Source organism: Euleptes europaea, chromosome 10 (genome assembly GCF_029931775.1).
Source record: "Euleptes europaea isolate rEulEur1 chromosome 10, rEulEur1.hap1, whole genome shotgun sequence".
NCBI classification, from domain to species: Eukaryota; Metazoa; Chordata; class Lepidosauria; order Squamata; family Sphaerodactylidae; genus Euleptes; species Euleptes europaea.
This window is the reverse complement of record NC_079321.1, coordinates 41961400-41975401: the sequence shown is the minus strand read 5'-3', so window position 1 is coordinate 41975401 and position 14002 is coordinate 41961400.

Genomic DNA, 14002 nt, shown 5'->3' with positions numbered 1-14002 from the left:
CCATGGGACATGATCAAACTAAGGGATTTTAGTGTAAAATATTTGACTATATACATAGCTCTTCCGTTAAAATCAACTCGATTTTACTTAATTTTGGTTATCTTAAAAATGTGTTTGATGTATACTTAGAGATATTCTTAAAATATCATTTAGTTGCTAGACCAGCGCAATTCTATACAGATTAACTCAGAATCCTACTCAGTGGGGCTTGCTCCCAGGAAAGTTTTCTTAAACATGCACTGTTAGAGGTGTTGATTTGCTAGGTTGGAAGATGTTAATGTTCCCTAAAAGTTAAGGCACGTTTTGTCCTTGTCATATTAAGCACACTAAAAAGCAATTTTATTAGAAAAAGTTACATTAGAAACTGAACAATATTCACTGTGATATATCTCACTTGTTATTACTACAGAAGTATTTGTAATGGGATAGATTCATTTTAAAATATTTTCCAGATCAATAAATAGCCACACAAGACAGCAAACTCCAAGTAACCATGGTTCTATTGTGTAACTTAGCAACATCACGTAGACAACTGTGAATACATTTGTGCTACTTTCTAGACTCTGTGTCAGCAAGATAACTGGTTTAACTGTAAAGCAAACGCTGGACAGCGTACCCATTTAATCTCAGATATTCAGTCCAATTTTGGTACTTATTGCTTTATTGAAAATCTGCACTGATAAGAGAAATCCTTGGTGAATTTACTACACAAATGCAGGAGAGGATACTTAAAGATCTCTAATTAAATGAGATGGTCTCTTCAGGTATAACTAGTTTTCCTATGTGGATATAACTTCCATGTTAAAAACTGACTATACCCTGGGGGCTGGCAACCCTACAATCCATGCAGACTTACTTAGATGCTTGGTATTGCCTGGTGTCTATATTCCTTTACTTCCTACCTCATTCTAGATATAGATCCCTATAGCTGAACACCATTTTAGAGATTTCTGACCTTCCTAATTGGCTCTTGTAACTTGAATGTTGAAGCAATTCCACTGCAGCCTATGCATCAACATATAGTTAAATTGGCTGACTCCCTGCCCCAGGATGTGGTGATGGCTGCCAACTTGGAAGGCTTTAAGAGGGGAGTGGACATGTTCATGGAGGATAGGGTTATCCATGGCTACTAGTCAAAATGAATGCTAGTCATGATGCATACTTATTCTCCCCAGTATCAGAGGAGCGTGCCTATTATATTAGGTGCTGTGGAACACAGGCAGTATGCTGTTGCAGTCATCTTGTTTGTGGACTTCCTAGAGGCACCTGGTTGGCATTGTGTGAACAGACTGCTGTACTTGATGGGCCTTGGTCTGATCTAGCAAGGCTTTTCTTATGTTCTTATGTCAGGCAGATATTGTGAGGGGTAGTTCACAGAATTCTATTGAACACCTCTGCTGTATCTTGCTGCTTTCTCAGGAAGCACAACAGCTTGTTGAACAGTAACTGGCAAGTGTTTAGTATAACATTATGCCAAGCTGAGGACAAACTGTTCCTCCAAAGAATGTTTTATAGCCTTAAATAGGAAGAAAGCCCCTCTTGGCAGCATGTGTCTTCACAGAGGAGGAAGGAGAGAGATTGCCACTTGGTGGCTGGTATCTTTCATTTGGAAGAGCTCTCTAAGCTTTCCAAAAGAGCAAATGTAGCGCTGCATTCAGAGGCAACAGGACATTAATGTGGCAGTGAGTTTAATTAAAAGAGTCTTGTTGCGTCTCCAAGACTAACAAATGTATGGGATGGATTAAGAAGTTGCAGTGGCCCAAGCGGAGAGGTCCATGGGACACTAAGGGAGCCCGGCAGGCCTCAGACCCATCCAGCAGTGTAGATGTCAGCTCACTGATTGCCTCCTTTCACAATGCTGTTAACCGGTGGTGGTAAAAAGGAAAACAACTGGTGAGCAGACACTAATCATTGTTGCTACTAAAGGGTCTGAGCCAGGTGGCCCTACAGTTCTTGTAGAGGTCCCGTGGCTTGACTCTGCTTGTCTCTGGCTGCCGGTGGTGCCCATCTGCTTTTGCTGGTATAAGCTTTTTGGAGCTAAAGTCCACTTTGTCACATGCATGAAATGTTACATTAAGTTGGCAAACAGCATTATATCTAGGGCTACAAACAGCAGAAGCTTTTTTGAAATAGAGTCCACTATGTCACATGCACGAACAGCACATTCCTGAGCCTGAAGGGCGAAAGCCCTTAGGAGGCCAGGAAGGTGCTGCGCCAGCGTTCAGGCCCCCCACATCCAGACAACTCACGCTGGCGTTAGTAGCTCCAAAGCTAGTGGGAAGGCCCGGACTCTAGCGGCTGGTTGCTGCTGCGGCAGTGCCACCCTGGGATGCCAACGGGGCCTTCCGCCAGTGTCCCACCAGTGTAAAGGCCCACGCTGGCATCCTGGAAGGCATTCCTGGGGCGGGGTGGGGAAAGGAGCTGCCGCTAGGCAGCTTCCTGTCCCCTTTCAACCTGTGAACGCCGGTGTGGAGAAGAGCATTTCTCTATGGGCCGAAAAGGCTTTTTTGTGTTTCGGTGTGCAGGGAACAGCTTTAAGAGGCGGCGTGGCAGTGCCTCCTCCCCGCCGTACACACACACTGAATCCACTGGAAGTGGTACATTAAGTTGGCAGAAAGCATTATATCCAAGGCTACAAATATCAGAAGTGTGTGTGTGTGTGTGTGTGTGTGTGTGAGAGAGAGAGAGAGAGAGAGAGAGAGAGAGAGGCAGGTTACCAGCAATGTATTAGGAGTTTTAAACAGTTATAAAAAATACTGTTCACACTTCGTTTGGCCCCTTTAGCTGTGAAGACATCTTCCAACCATATTTTAGCTGTGGCATCCAAAACCCCTTTTTTTCCATAGGCAATTCTCCTACTTGTGTGCTAGGATGCTATTTGGAGAATGAGAAAAACCTGTCCACTGAAAGGTAGCAACAGTGATGTAAAGGCTAGAAAGCTAGTTTAGGATCTAGGATACCTCAGTTCAAATTCCCACTTTGCATGGGATGGCGTTGGACCAGTCACTTTCTCTCAGTCTAACCTACCTCACAGGGTTGTTGTGATGATAAGATGAATGAGAGGGAGATTAGGTATGCCACCTTGAGCTCCTTGAAGAAAGGGTGGGATAAACATGTAATTAATAAATAAATATTGAATACATGAAAATCATCCAGAGTACTACGCTAAGAGCAGCCTGGCATTTAATTGGTGATAGAGGAATGCTCGCTCAACTCTTTAGAACCTACATACAAAAACAACAATGTCTCTACTTACTTCTGTACACAACATAGCGGAAGCATCTGATGGCCACTGCTGTTCTAGCATAGATGTATGTGTTATGTTTAAATAGAGGTTATGTTTAAGTAGAGGTAGCATGATGTGAAATTTGACCAGGGAGGTCTCTCTACCCTTACCTCCACCTGACAGACTGACCTCAAGGTGCTTCTAAAATGTCGTTATTTCAGGTAAGTAGGCTTGGCAGCTCAGTGCAGGCAACCCTGGGAGACTGCAGGGGTCTCTGGCAAAACAGCATCATATGATATCACAACATCATTTTTGGCTGCATACCTGAAAGTGACATCACTACATCATGTCATACTGTGACATCACTTCCGGGCATTCAGCCAGATTTGTTGTCACAGCATTGTGCAGCATTATTTCACCCCCTCCCATTTTCCCTTGTTGCTCTATCAGAATATGAAGCTCCAGGGTGGGAGGGTGCCTGCCATAGAGGTCAACCTGGCCATTTTACAGATGAGACATTAAGGAAACAGAAAAAGACAGTCACTTTTATTGGCCTTTTTTTGGGTAGGAGAATGAGGATTTAAACTAATTGCAATTATCGCATGCAGCATTTGCTGGCCTCATTCAGTAATAACATTTCAGTTGTCAATTCTTGGATGGATAGAATAGTTAATCTGGCAAGCTTTGAAAACTGTTGCGATGAATCTTTGGCTTTTTGACAACCTTAATAATAATACTAGAACACACAGGGTCATCTGCTAAAGCTGGAGGGTGAGAGATTCAAAACAGATAAAAGGAATTACAGTTGAATTACTGAATTACAGTTGATATTCAAACTAAAGTCAATGCATTTACCTGGGCTGAATAAAGACCTTGCATTCATGGCCCATTACCAATGCTGATTTCTCCACACCCATCTCTCCCCTGGACATCACAGACTCTTCTGCATATCACACCTAATCCCATCAAGCCTGCTATTCACATTTACATACTGTTCCTCTACTTAAAGACCGATGGATTCACATTCTAGCTGTATCTGAAGAAGTGAGCTGTGGCTCACGAAAGCTCATACCCTACCAGAAAATATTTTTGTTAGTCTTTAAGGTGCTACTGGACTCTTGCCCTTTTTGACTATTGCAAACAGACTAACATGGCTACCCACTGTGAGATAAAAGGAAGTATTTTTTCACAAACACATAGTTAAATCATGGAGGAAAGGGGCATTCATGGCTATTAGTTGGAATGGATGCTGGTCATGCTGCATACCTGTTCTCTCTAGTATCAGAGGAGCATGCCTATTATTTTGGGTGCGGTGGAACATGGGCAGGATGGTGCTGCTGCAGTCGTCTTGTTTGTGGCTTCCTAGAATCACCTGGTTGGCCACTGTGTGAGCACACTGCTGGACTTGATGGGCCTTTCTTATGTTTCTTATGTTCTAACCTTAGGAATCCCACAATAAAAGCATGGGCACTTTCTGAAAATCCCAGTTCTTTAGTAATCTTTCCTCTGACAACAGGCTCTGAGACAGGCATGGTCTCCTTTTTAACATATTCACTAAAATTAACCGGCTTTCTCCTAAAGTCAGGTTCTGATCCAACAAAGCCTCTTGAGAAAGGATCCCTCCAACTCTGGAGGCTCAATCCGTAACTCCTAAAATAAATAAAATCTTTGAAAGCCATGTTCTGAGACAACACAGTCTCCTGAGAAAGGATCCCTCCAGTCTTCAGCTCTGGAGGTACAAACCCTATTTTACTTGAATGGGGTATTTTAATGCTTTTCTTCACACTTCCCCTCCCATCTGGCTCCTCCAGAATTCCAAGGGTCTAGATCAGCTGGTAGCTGCTCAGCAGCCTCCCTCAAACAGGATTAAAGGGGATTAGAGTTTGACAGAAAGGGGCTGGACTTGTGCCCATCCACATCATCAGTGACTGATTTTAGGAGCCTCAGCACCGTGGCTTGTAAGATTTTAGTTATTTTGATCAGTCATGAAAGCCTTAGAACATCGCCTGATGCCATGACATCATTTCTGGGTATATACCCCAGAGTTACGTTGTGGTGTAACCCAGTGTCAGTTTCCTATGTCTCTCCCCTCCCCCCACCCCCAGGTCCCAGGGGTTGCCGGCCAAGCAACCATATTCTGCTTTCTTGTACAGGTTTGTAACATGGAAGAAAAATGGATGGCACATCGGAGCAGATTTTTGCTGTATTCCTGGCATGCTCAGGCACCTCTTCTACACCTAAGCTTCTTCAAAAAGAAAGCTGGCAGCCATACAGGACGTCTCTCATGTTATTGTTATAGGGTTAAGCTCCTTTTCATTTACTGGCCTCCTAATTGCTATTTACTCTATGCGAATACACCCACTACCCCTGTGCTGCTATTCAAAGAGTTGAAAATGATTAGCACTTACATTTTATTAGTTAATTATCCCATTGCCTGATGATCCAATGAGTGGGAGTGGGAAAAGGCCTTGGATCACCAGACATGGTCTTCTCTAATGCTCATTTGTTCCAGTCCCTAGTTTTCTTCCCACTTCCTGAACCTAGAAGGCTTCTACTTCTATCAAACTGTGGTAGAGTTTCCTGACCCTTTCAGTGTTTGTTTCTGAGATCTGCCAAAACCACGTTATATCATGCTGCCTTCTCTCCCCTATGAAGAGCTCTGGGGATCTTGAAAAATTGTGCATACTCTTTCATGATATGCTGATTGGCTCTAATAAAACGATATGGTCTTGCTCTGGGATTTCCCCCCTTGAACTTACATGGCTACTTGCTTTTTACAAAACAAATAGTGTGGCTCTTTGGATCCACTCTTACACATTTGAGGTCAGACAAATCCCAAACAAAGATACCTTCCATTATTAGCTGAAATGAGCAAACCTTCTGAAAAGCTGCCTAGAGAAAACTCAGTACACGTATTTGGAGTTTCATTGCAATCCAGATACCAGAAGGACAGTGTCAATCTTGTATTTATGTAAGCTTCTGTTGGGGCCTTTGCCCAAGGGACAGCAACATCCTGTCCCTTGTAGCTTTGAGTTTCAAACTTTTGCAAAAAAAGAGAGACATGATCCACCGCCTGGCACTTCCTCTGAAAACAAATCCTTTTGTATGAAAAGCTGATAAATTTTTTTTTTTTTTTAAAAAGCAGGGGTAACTGATCCAGTTTTCCAACAAAGGCACTGATAAGCACAGCAATTTCAAAAGGTCACCAAAAATCTGATACTTATGTGAATCATGCTCGAGTCCTTAATTTTGTATGTATTTCATTTAATTTGCAAAAGGAAGGGAACTCTGGAATCCTAGCATGGCCATCTTCCTTCCAGGAAAGTAACAACTTCCATTAATCTGGGCAGCTGGTGCCACCTACTGTGATGAAAAGTGTATGACTTTTAAAACCACCGTTTTTTTTATATGGGAGTCTTTCGGTTCAGTGGCAGTCATGTGGTGAATAATAACATTTAGTATTTAGATAGCGCTTCACTACTTGGCTTTAATGTCTCTTCAGTGAATGTGGGAAATGACACCATTGAAATGCATGTATGAATTGGGGCCCCTTTTATTTTCATTCAGCTTTTCTGTTTTCAGAGTTCATTCCACTTTCTGATTTAAATGCAAAGGGTGAGTTTTATTACTTCTAAGTCAGGGGTTCCCAGCATGGTGCATGTGGGTGTCATGGTGTCCACCAACACCTTTCCTGGTGCCTGCCAAGTGTTTTTAGAAAGTGGGTGGGGCTTTTGCCCAGCAAAGTTTCTGATTGACCATGGGAGATTTGATTGGCTATGCAGATTTTTAAAAACGTTGGGTTGGCAGCCGCCACCACCACAGCATAAGGATCTTCACTGTGTGATGGAAAGTGAGCTGCAGCAGCCATTTTGTGGCTGGCTCCGTATCCTGTCATAGCCATTTTGTGTTGCAACAGCCATTTTGATATATTGCTAGAGCAGGGCAGGGAATGCTGCGGGGCAGGGGTGGGAAATGATTCTGATGTATGCAGGTTTTCCAAAAATGTGCATCTTCCCACCCACATAGCACGCAAAGATGCTTTGACTGTGTGATCTTTCTCAAGATGGTACCAAACCATGTTTGGGTGAGATTGCAGCAAGGTGGGGGGAGGAGCATCAACAGAGGATGATTGGGGTCAACACTATGGATGTTCCAAAACAAACGAAAAAGAAAAGCACTACTCTACTTTAGACACAAAACTAGAACAGAACCTCTGTATGAAAGCAGCCTTGATGCACAGATACATGAGCAAGTGATAATGCTCATGCCCGAAACTTCATTTGCTTATTTCTGCATCCCAAGCTACCATCAAAGGCACAGAAGTAGTCTAGGACAGTTTCTTTGGGGCTAGTTGACATCCTTATCTCTAAATTCACTGAACAAGATTGAGATTGGAGTATGTGAGGGGATTAAACATGGCTTTGGAAACTGATCTCAGTCTTTGCGTCAGGGACCAATGTGGTAGCTTGTGTCTCATGCCCACCAGTTATTTGCCATTTTCCGCTTGAAGTCTTTGATGTAAAGAACAACAACATACAATAATAGTTTGGGGCACTTTGATCTAGGCATATACACACAGGGTGTATTCTTTGCTCACACTTTTCATAAAGTCAGAGGGCAGAAAGCTGTCCTTGAATAAATGGCTGTTTTAGAGACCAGTTGGTTTTTATGGAGAGTAGCTTGTGCCCTTGACATATGCATGAACGCAATTGATGAAGCTATTCCAGTCTGCAGATATTGTAATGGAAAAAACCTGCATTTTCTGTGCGACTACACTAAAGGCTTGGAGCCTCTCTGCTAGGGCTGTTGAAAAAAAATTTCGGTAAAATTCAGATTTGGCAAAATTCCGCCCGTTTTGATTTGGGAAATGCTGAAGTCCGAACTCCCCCAATTCGGATCCATGGAATTAGGTGCGAGATTCGGAGTTCGGGGAAAAATTCGGCCGAATAAAGCCATTAAAAACACATTTGTGCCTTTCTGTGGCTCCAGGGGGGGATGTTTGGAGGTAGAGGTCCCAAAATTTCAGTGTGGCTTGAGGGAACCCTTCTTGCAAGAACCCCCAAGTTTGGTGACGATTGGGGCAGGGGGTCCTGAGTTATGGGGCCCGGAAGGGGTCCCCCCTCCGCCCATTGGAATGAATAGAAATAAATAGATTGTTTGGACTCAGAGTTTGCAAAACCATGCAAAGCAACACGTGATGTGACCTTGGGAGTTTGCAAACCATGGAAAGGGACAGAGGCACGCTAGCTATGCATAAGGAGCAGGTGGGGATGGAATTTCCCCTTTTGCATCGGACTCGGGAGTGGGAAAATGTATTCTTTAAGTCACAATTTGAAAACCAGTTTTGAGTGAGCATCAAAATAGACCGAACCAATCTTATGAATGAGGGAAAACCTGAGGACACACAACTGAAGCCTCCCCTCAAACCAGGGAGAGAGAGATGCAAGCGGGCACACACACCCCAGGCAGAACGGGCGAAACCCCCCCTCTCAAACCAGTATGGCTCGGCCCAAAACGGGGAAAAAACCAAGGAGGAGGAGGAGACACGGGTGCCAAGCAGCGCCGGGAGAGACTCACGCAAGCCGCACCGTCGCACTCAACCCCAGGCTAGGTGCAAAAACAAAAACACAGCACAGCACACACTCCCGCAAAGGTGAGCGGGCACACACCCCCTTGGCAGAATGGGCAAAAGCCTCCTTTGGCTTCCCACCCACCCACAGAAACTGCTCCACCCCACACACACACAGACTCTGCTTCCCCCCCACACACACACACACAGGAGAAAAGGTATAGAGAAAAAAACCCAAAATCAAACTGTGTGGATGTCTTCCAGCAGGAGCACGGAGGAGAAGTAAATCCAATCTTATTCCGGTAAGCACCAGCAGCTCGGCCCAGTCAGGAATCGGATCTCTCAGCAGCACCGCCACCAAATTGGAAGGCAATGAATACAGTAGGGAGGGGAGGGCGGGACCTTCTGACAGCCTTGTCTACCTTACAAGGTTGTGGTAAGGATAAAATGGGGAAGGGAGAACCAAGGAAATCACTTGGTGCTACCTGGAAGAAAGATGAGACAAAACCTTCAAGGGAGTGACCTTCAAGGGAACGACTGACAGAGGATAGGAGCTGGCATGATCCCTGCGCTAGCATTAGGGCCACTTGCGCCGGCAAAACTGGCACTAACGCTGGTGCAGGGCCACTTACACCAACTCTAGGGAGCAGCATGGAAGGGCGAGGCTTGGGCAGTGGTGCTGGTGCAACCTTGCTGGCAGTGTTTCCCCACTGCAAGGGTTCAGCTCCTAAGCCCTTTTGACCTGGGAACACCCCCTTTTGCAGGCGCTAACTTGCATCTGCAAAATTGCTGGCGTAGCCCCGTAAAACCCTATGGAGTGGTTTCACAGGGTTTTCTACCAAATAGCAAGCTACTCAAGAGGGCAGCGGGGCTGCACCATCACTGGAAGCTCCCTAACAACCCCTCATTTAGGAATGGGCTGTAAAGTGACAATAAACACAAGAAAAGCGGCAGAAACTCTAAAGAGGAAGGTAAACCCTCCCCTAAACAGGTTGCTATTTTAAGGCAAGTAGAAAATGCTCGCCACTTCATGGGAGGGAAGAGATGATCTTGAACTTAAATTCCCACATGAGTAGACCTCTTAAGTGAGTGGCAGTGGGAAGCACTAGAGGTGTGCATATCAATACAGCAAACTTTAACCCCCCCCAAATAATGCTGAATTTATTTGGCATTATTCGGGGCCACTATGGCCCTGCCACATTTTTTAAACCTCCCCGTCCCTCCTTCCCTTTCCCTGACTTACCTGCAGTCTGTTGTCGCGCCGAAGCTAAATTGACAACAGGGCAGCAGGGGACAAGACGGGATCAAAAAATTTTCAGGTTTAAAAAACCCAAACCCCAAAAATAGTGCGGGGGCATCCCGCTGCCTGCCAGCCCTACCTCCTCATGGAGTCAGAGCCGACAGGCAGTGGGGCTTAAGCCCAGCGCTTAGCTCTCCCCCTGCGTCTTCTGTGATTGGAGACCACAGTAGATGGGATCTAAGTGATGGGCTGCAGCCCGGAGCTTAGCTCCCCTCCCCTCCATCCTCCATCATCAGAGGCAGCAGGGAAGGGGATCTAAGCACTAGGCTGCACCCCAGGGCTTAGCTCCCTCTCCCCTGCATTCTTTGTGATCAGAGGCAGCAGGGGACGGGATCTAAGCATTGGGCTGCAGCCCACGGCTAAGCTTCCCCTCCATGTGTCCTCCATGATTGGAGGATGCAGTAGATGAGATCTAAGCACTGGGCTGCAGCCTGGGGCTTAGCTCCCCCTCCCCTGCAGTCTCCTATCATGAGGATGCAGGGAAGGGAGAGCTAAGCCCCAGGCTGGAGCCCCACTGCCTGCAGGCTCCAACTCCATGTGGAGGTTGGGCCAGCAGGCAGTGAGATGCCACAGCACTTCTATTTTTGGGTGTTTGAGTTGTTTAAACCCAAACATTATTTGATTTTCCAGAAAAGTTGAATCCATTGTATTCAGTTTTTTGGGTTTTTTTTAAAAAAAATTAAATTCCAGGTTTAATAAACCTGAACCAGAAAAATACAGAAAAAAAGGTGTACACCCCCAGGAAGCACTATGGTTTGGACCCAACCAGCTTTTCCACAGGGGGAGGGGGGCTATACTGTGGATCAAAGGACAATCAGGGATAAAAGCCACATGGGAGAGCAGGTCTAAGAAGGAAAAGAGCTGAGTGATGATGAGCGAGAAAGCTGGTGGGATCCAACCCTATATAGGCTGCTTTGAGTTCCTTGGAGAAAGGGCAGAATGTAAATTTTTTAGAGATAGATGTTAGTTTCAAATCCTGTGTAGAAAGCAAACACAAGAGAACACTGCAGAACTTCATGGCTAGTTTGAGAAACAACCTGCTTTTCTCATTTTCTAGTTCAAGGGAGGAAAGGGGTGTTCTGACATTACAGTTAGGGCTGTTGATTCGGTTCGGCCTGAACCGAAAAACAGCCGAATTTCCCCTGATTCGTCGGTTTTTAGTTCAGGATGAACCGAACTCAAAAATGACGGGAAAACGGGGGAGCTGAATTCAGCGAGTTTAGGAGTTCATGAATAAATTCGGCAAATTCGGGATGCAGCAGAATAACCATCAGTAAGCAGCATTCTCCCCCAGCCAATTGGTGGCCAACCTGGGTCTTCTTCTGGCCAATCAGTCAGGATTGAGTACTAGAGGAATCAGCTGCTGCGTGGCCCAGCTGGGGAGAGAAAGAGAGAGAAATCCTGGTGGGATTGTCGAGAGAACGAATGGAGCAGGACCACGTATCAAACTGGAGAATCATCCAGTCGGCCGCTTTTTTCGTTAACAGAGAGGCAACGAAGGGAACGCGGCTATCTTGGGTTGGGAAGAATTGTCTGTGCTCCCTCATATAACTATCCACATGATGTAAAAAACGGGGTAAGGTTTCCACAGAGCCATCGTAAGTAACCTTCAGTTTTGGCGATCTCCATGGCATTGGGGGCACAGGCGGGTATCCAGGAGCTGGTACTCCTGGTAAAGCAGGTGCGACAGGCACTCCCCCGGGCGCAGCGGGCCAGGATCTGTGGGTCCTCTGCTCGGAACTACGGGGCCCCTGCCAGGGGCTGCGGGACCTCCACCTGGAACTACAGGTCCTCCCCCAGGCGCGACAGGACCCCCGCCAGGAGCTGCGGGACCTCCAGCAGGATGAAACACCGGAGCAGCTGGTTGTTGCAGCAGCTGCTGCGGTATCACGGGAGCGGGGGTAACGGGCGCAGTTTGAGCCCGTTGCAACTGGTCATTGTCCCTGAGCACTAAGGTCAGTTGATTTTGCAAGCATGCTACCTGTTCCATGAGATCCATATTTTGGTTATGTAGCAAAAATACCTCGTTGCCAGTGCCGCCAGTCTGGCAGGACTGGCTGACCCGTAAATCAGCGGCCCAAAGAGATTCCCCAGTATATAAGTCCTCCTCGTCAGAATTGTCTGGTCTCTCGGTCAAGGTCCCCGCTAACCTGCGGGTCCGTTGAACGCTACGAGATGGGACGAAAGATGGGAAGAATGGGGGTAACTCATAGCCTCCGGGCTGTCAGGGACGTGCGCCACTCTGCGCCCGTTTGAGGGCTAAGCGCTCCCTCTCCTCCTGCTCTGCCCGAGCTTTTGTTTCGGCTTCAGCCACTCGCGCTTGCTCCTCCACTCTCTTGCACTCAGCCAGGTCCAGATCGGCTCCCAGTTTGGTGGTCAACGCCGTGGTAACGAATGGAAGGGCCTCCTGTTCCAAAGTGTAGAGGAGCTCAGCACGGTGATCCTGCAGGTCCAGCATCGGTTGGATCTGTACCGCCAAGACCACCGCATTTGCACCGAAATCGGGGGCGAGGTATTTGGTAAGATCTGCCACTGAAATAGTGGCCGCAGTGTGGCCCTGAAAAAGGGCAGTTACTTTTCGTGGCTACCGCTTTGGCCTCCGTTTGGCAGAGCTCGGGGGATGGTGTGACCAGGGTCGCCATGTCGACAGGGCGGATCGGGACCGTGGTCAAAGCCGGTTGCGTTTCACAAGTAGTGAGTCCGGCCAACAGGCTAGTCAACAGTTGTAAATCCTCAGCTGCCAATCGAGTATCTTCTACCAACCGGTCAAGGGTTTGGAGGTCTTGGCAGGCGTGGGTATTCACAGTGTCAGACATCCAGGGGACCGTTGCGGAAAGGGAACGCCACTGAGCTCGAACAAGTCCAGTCAAGCGGTTGACCTCTGCGTCGGTTCGATTTAGCTCAGCTATAACGTCTCGTACGAGTTCGGGGTTGTCAGTCGGCATTCCCAACGGAAGGGACCACGGATGGAAGCCTTCCAGGGCTCCCAGCAGGAACCTGCTACCCGGGGATCAGATCCACTAGGCCTGGGGCGAACCGCACAGGGCTCCAGCCTGACTGGTGAAAGAATATGGATTGCTGTCTTAATGTAAGCACTTGTCCTATTGAGAACCACAAACCACAGCAGGAGACGAAAATGTCCAAAGAAGCTGGTTTAATGATAGCATAGGTAAGCAGAGCAAAAGAACCTAAGACAGCAATGGGGAAAACTGGCAGGCACTTGATAATATAAAAGCATTGAAAAAAGGCATTCAACAGTACAGTACAGCTTCATGAGATTACAGATTACAAACAGTACAAAGGCGCCACGGTTCACACGGAATACAGTCGGCTTCAAAGAAACCAAAAATGCAAAACAATCGTTGAAGGCAGTTGGTGAGAAAACAAAATGAAACCAACAGACATACAGGCCTGACACCTGGTCTCGAGTCCGATGCAAAAGGGGAAATTCCACCCCTCCTGCTCATTATGCATAGCTAGCTGCCTCTGTCCCTTTCCATGGTTTGCAAACTCCCAGGTGTCAGGTGTTGCTTTGCATGGTTGCAAACATGTTGCTTTGCATGGTTGTGTTGCTTTGTAGTTGTGTTGCTTTGCAAACTTCTTTGCACCTGCCCCGTCCTTGCTCCCCGCAGCTCAGCTGTTTGTCTGGGAGCTTTGTGCGTGGGCGGCAAGCTCTGCTCAGAGATGCACATTAAGGGTGGGCCTTTCGGGGCCCATATCTCAGCCCCCCCGACCCAATCTTTACAAAACTTGGGGGGGGGGTCTTGCAAGAAGGGTCCTTTGAAGCTCTGCTGAAAGTTTGGGACCTCTACCCCCAAAAATGCCCCCCGGAGCCAAGGAAAGGCGCGATTGTGTTTTTAATGGCTTTATTTGGCCGAATTTTTTCCCCGAACTTTGAATTTGCGCC